Source organism: Pan troglodytes, chromosome 9, assembly GCF_028858775.2.
Source record: "Pan troglodytes isolate AG18354 chromosome 9, NHGRI_mPanTro3-v2.0_pri, whole genome shotgun sequence".
Lineage (NCBI taxonomy): Eukaryota > Metazoa > Chordata > Mammalia > Primates > Hominidae > Pan > Pan troglodytes.
The window spans coordinates 39,838,995-39,844,994 of NC_072407.2; positions in this window are offsets into that span (position 1 = coordinate 39,838,995).

A 6,000-nucleotide genomic window follows, 5' to 3' on the forward strand; every position below is an offset into this window, starting at 1 on the left:
CTGGGCTGAGCGTGAAAGAACCAACAGTCCAGGCAGGTTAAGAAGTGGCAACTGATTCTCAGCCTCAGAACTGGAGACAATAAAGAGTAGCCGGGACTGTAGCAGAAATGAGAACAAATACCCCACCTAAGGGGAGCTGCTGTTATTCAGTTTCAGCCAATTATTGCCATATAAGAAAGTAGGTCCAGGGTTTCTGACCTTCCAGTTTTTTCAGTAAAAGTCATATATCTATATTTTTTGGTGAAATTGTACAATTTTTATGGTGTTGGCCACTGATTTTACTTTTTTCAACAAAATTCCTGAGGTCCAAGTGGGTCAAAATCGGCTTGCAGTCTTCCAAAGGACAACCATTAGAGTAAAGGAAAGAGCTTTGCCTTTGTAGCTAGACGGTTTTGATTTTAAATCCTATTTCTACCTTTAACAAGTATTTTAACCTCTCTATGTTTCAGTTTTCAGGCCAATAAAATGGAAAGAATAGGCTTTTGGAGGGTTAGTGATGATGTACATGAAGCATTTAACACAGTTTCTGGCACATAGCAGAGGTTCAATAAATAATACCTATTGTTAGTGGGGCCCACCCACAACTCAGCCCTGCTGACTGCTGACCCAGTTCTCTTTCCATTATGAAGAGGCTTAAACAGACAATCCACATACCTGTCACTCAACTTCCAATCCTGCACTTTGCAGAATTAATTCTGCTACAGAAAGGCAGGTCTTTCCCACCCTGGTCTTATCGTTCCCAAGAAGAATCCAGAAGCCAAAGAAATGAGCAGGCTGTCACCCTAGGAGGCTGGTATGGCAGGTGGCATGGAACAAGCAGTGGGAGTCAGACAATCTGAGCTCTAGTCCAGGCTTTGCCACTAATGAGCCGTGTGAGCTTGGACAAGTGACTGAACAACTCTGGGCCTCTGTTTGCTATTAAAAGTAAGCACAGTAATATCCACCTAAAAGAGTAATCATGAGAAAGTCAAATTATACATTGTGCCAGATTTCCTCCGTCTACCTCCCCACACCTGCCACTCTCCTGACTTGTATAGGAAAAAGCAACTGTTTTTCTCCATGCCCACACTGAACACAGAACACTTCTTTGACCAAATATGGGAGAGAGAGGGTTGTCCCACACCAAGTATTAATAATTCTCCACTTCTTGATGGACACCAGCTGGGTGTCCTATAATTTAACTCAATTATGACACTATCTACCTGGAGATAACATCTAAATCCTACAAGTTAAGGGCTTGGTCCCATGAGATTGCCCCATTTCAAACACCTATTGCAAGTTTAGGTTGTCACCCATGCTTCTGACTGATTGACTATAAATCAGAGGGTCACATGACCTCCTCAGGTTCAACCATTTAGGCTAGAACAGCTCACAGAACTTAGGAAAATAGTTCACTTATTCGATTACTAACTTATTATAAAAGGATAAAACTCAGGAACAAAGGGGAGACAGGCATAGAGCAATGTATGGGGAGTGGGAGGAGCTTCCATGCTATCTTCCAGGCGCTGCACTTCCAGAACCTCCATGTTTATGCCTTCCTGGGAGCTCTCCAAACTTCATCCTTTTGGGTTTTCATGGAGGCTTCATTACAGAGACATGATTGATTAAATCATTGGCCACTGGTGATCAAGTCAGTCTTCAGTCCTTCTGTCCTCCCAGAGGAGATTGGGGTGGGATTGGGGAAAGGCTTGAAATTCCAAAAGTCACCTCATTTACGTAAACTCAGGTGTGGTTGAAAGAGGCTTATTATGAATAACACAAGACACTCCATTCACCTTTACTACTACTATCACTTAGGAGATTCCAAGAGTTTTAGGAGCTCTGTGCTTGAGAATAAGGACAAAGACCAAATATATATATTTCTTATTACAAGTCACAATATCACACCACTCTTCTCCCCCTAGTTTTGTGCCCTGGAGTTTGATCTTAATGGGCTGCATCAATGGGACCCTCCCCTCTGGTTTCCAGTAGGGTTCAGCACTGAGATGCATCAACAGGTGACCAGTGGTTGGAAAGAAAGGGAGATGGCAGAATTTATTCCCCCAGCTTGTGGCAGTGGCCAGAGGCTATGCTCCTCTCAGTCTCCTATCAAGCAGACCATTCCTACAGCTGCAGTTCCAGATCACCATTCAGCTGTAGTCACAGATCCAGATGCAGCTATCACTATCTTTTTCTTTGGGGATCCACTTCCTCCCCTTACCCTTTCAGCCCAGGGGTGGTAACAGCTCCCCAGTCTGTCTAGCCCCAGGACTTCACCACCCTTTATTGTTTTCTGTTAACCCCACCACACCTTTGTAATCAGTCTCTTACTAAACTCTCCCCCGTTACCCTGATTGTGCCATCTGTTTACTGCAGGACCCTGACTATGACACATATAGCATATATTTTTTTTTTAACCTTGGAACCTTAGACCTGGAAGCCACTCAAGCATTGTTGTTGGAATTTGAGATCATAAGCCTTTCTGCTTCATCCTCAGGCTGTCAGAGAATCCAGTTACCCAGAACCCTCATCTCCTGAGTGGCCCAGTCCTTTAAGGTCCAAACATGTTGATGGGATGCACATTCATTCACAAATGTTTGTCATGTACCTGTAAGATACCGGGTCCTGCACTAGGTCCTGAAGATCCAACTGAGATCAAGCAAACAATGTTTGTGTCTTAGTGGAACTTATAGTCCTATGGGATGATGTAGAAATTGTTCCCAGAGAGACAGTCTCTTTGCAGGCCATTTGGAGGCCAGCTGCCTGGCCAGAGTTCCCATGGCCATGAGGACCCAAGGATGCTCCCTCAAGACTATATGAATTTGTACTTATTGTTCGCAGCCAACCCTGTAGATTGGCTAACCCGACACCCATCCAGAGCTCCTAGCCACCAGTTCTGTGGCCATGAAACACACTTCTGGCTAAGGAGACAAGCATAAATCTTTAGGTTGGGGCTTCTAGCAAAGCCCTTGCTTCCCTTATAAATTAGGACAGACTCTGCTGGTGTCAACCTTCATTCTCTTTTTGCCCTTCCCCTTTATCCGCTTAGAACAAAGATGTGATGCTTGGAGGTGCAGTGACCGTGAGACAGCAAGCCAATACTCTAAGTGTGGCAAAGCAGGAAAAATAAATAGCTTGGGTCATACAGAATCATTGAGCTGCAGTCCTGGACTGCTTAATTCTGAATTTGTATAAAATAAATAAACCCCTTTCTGTTTAAGCCACAGGTAGGTAAGTAGTCTGTTACATACATTCAAGAGAATTTGTATCTGGAGGGAACCTTCGGATTGTCTATTCCAACTTATTGCCATGTATATGATGAAACTAAGGCACAGAGAAGGAAGGAACTTGCTCCAAATCACACAGCCCAACTAGAGCTTCCATCTCCCAGCGAGCCCTAGTCCTCACTTACAAGCTCCTACAACTCATGCAAGGATTAAGCTCTGTGTGTTTCAGCTATTTGCCTAGTTAACAGGTCCTTTGGAAACACAGCTAATTTCATTCAGTCCTGAGTGGTCCCCTTAAAAAAAAAAACACCTAGCTGATGCTCAAGTATAACCCTGTTGAGCCTCTAGTAGGTCTAGTCTGGCTAACCCTGCGCTGGGTGATTTTCAGAGCTGTGAAGAAGCACTTCGTGCCACCCAAAGGCATTTGTGAGAACAAATTGAGAAAAATAGAGGTTCTCTGCCTCTTCTCTGTCTCTTGGCATGGAATTTTTGTGGATTGTATTTAACCCTATCTCTAAAGCTACCTTTGGCAGTGCCACTCCAAAAGTACTCCTGATTGGAGGCAGAGATCTGGTTCTGTCCCTTACCCCAAGTAGTCCCCTCTCTCCTTCCCCACCTTCATCTACCACCACGCATATGCACACACATACATACACACACACACACGCACGACACATGCTGGTGATTTTGCTGTTAGTGAGTCACTGCTTTAGGAAGTAATTTCTCTCTTCCTGAGAATGCTGAGAGAGGAGGAAAAGCCATAGAAAAAGAGACTCTAGAATCCCCAAAAATAGGCTCATCAGCTTTATCAGAAGCCGCAGTGGACTGAATGTTTATGTCTCTCTAAAATTATATGTTGAAATTCTAACCCCCAGTATCATGGTATTAGCAAGTGGGGCTTTGGGTATGTGATTAGCTCATGAGGGTGGAGCCCTCATGAATGGGATTAGTGCCCTTATAAAAAAGGCCCTGGAGGCTGGGGAAGATGGCTCACCCCTGTAATCCCAGCACTTTGGGAGGCTGAGAAGGGCAGATCAGAGGTCAGGACTTCAAGACCAGCCTGACCAACATGGTGAAACCCCGTCTCTACTAAAAATACGAAAATTAGCCAGGCGTGGTGGCACATGCCTGTAATCCCAGCTACCCTGGAGGCTGAGGCAGGAGAATCGCTTGAACCTGGGAGGCGGAGGCTGCAGTGAGCCAAGGTCGCGCCACTGCACTCCAGCCTGGGTGAAAAAATCAAGACTCCACCTCAAAAAAACAAACAAACAAAAAAGGAGGCCCTGGAGAGCTCCCTTACCTCTTCTGGCAACTATCAATGGACCAGGAGGCAGGCTTTTGCCAGACATGGAATCTGCCAGTGCCTTAATCTAGGACTTTCCAGCCTCCAGAACTTTGAGAACTAAATTTCTGTTGTTCTTAAGCAACCTAGTCTAGGGTACTTTGTTATAGTAGCCCAAATGGACTAAGACAGGGACTTCCTGCATGCCAAGAGTACCACATGCTGCAACCTGTTTACTTTCCCCCAGGACATTCTGCATATTCATTGGGAAGCCTGCAGTCATTGCTGTAGGATAAATTCAGAATTCTCAGCAGCTAACAATGCCCACCTGTCAGCTTTTTCCCTAGGTCCATCTCCTGCACTGCAGTCTGATGAGGGCTGCTGAGGGGAAGCTGGAACCCACCATTCTGCACGCTCATGGTTTTGAGCAGGAGTTAGCTGATTCTGGAGCTGGAAATGCTCAGCTCGAGAGATGCTGATAAAGAGAACCTTCTTGCTCTTCTGGCTGTTCTAGAGCCCTGCTCTTGGGATGATGGGACCCAAGAGCCCAGTGGCATGGCTTTCTCCAGGGTACCAAACTATCAACACCATCATCACTACCACTACTACAATGACGATGGTACCTAATCTGTAAATTGATTACAACAATGGCCCCGATTCACCTTCCCTCCCTCATCCACACCATTCCAATGTGTCTTTGCAGTTCTTCTCTTCCAATACTTGACTGTTTCCCCATACTTTGAATCTGAATTAACTTGTGACTTGCTTTGGCCATTTGAACGCATCAGAGGTGACATGGGGCCAGTTCTAAGCTTAGGCCTCAAGAGGCCACACTCTCCATTGGGACCCTGCCACCAACATGTGAGTAAACCCAGGTTAGCCTGTTGTATGAGGAGCAACACGTGACCCATTTACCCCCTTGTTCCAGCTGACAGCCTACCAATCTCCAAACATGTGAGTGAGGCCATCCTAGACTAGCAAGCTCCCAGCCAACCTGCCCACTGACCGCTGACACAAAATCAGCCAAGCCTGGCCAGATCAGCAGAGCTTCCAAGCTGACATGTAGACTCATGAGCAATAACAATACATGATTCTTAAGCCAATGAGTCGGGGGGTGGGGGGCGTTGGCTGTTACATAGTCATTTTTTGACCATTTACTATAGGCCAAGCTCTGTGCCAAGAGCTTTTCACAGAGTGCTTCATTAAATTCATACAACCACTCCACAAAGTAGAAATTATCATCTTCATTCTCTAGAGGAAGAAACTGAGATTTAAAAAAATTAAATAACTTGCCTCAGTCACACAGTAAGAAGTGGATCTAGATTTGAAGCCAAGCATTCTGACTCTACAACCATATTAGAATCTTTCTTCTGGTAGCCTTTTTTTTTTTTTTTTCTTTTTCCACAGAGCTGTTTGGCTCCAAAATTTTAGGACTTTTTCTTTTTAGATTCCTGTCATAGTACCTGCTACAGGGGTCCCCAACCCCCAGGCCATGGACCAGTACCAGTCCGT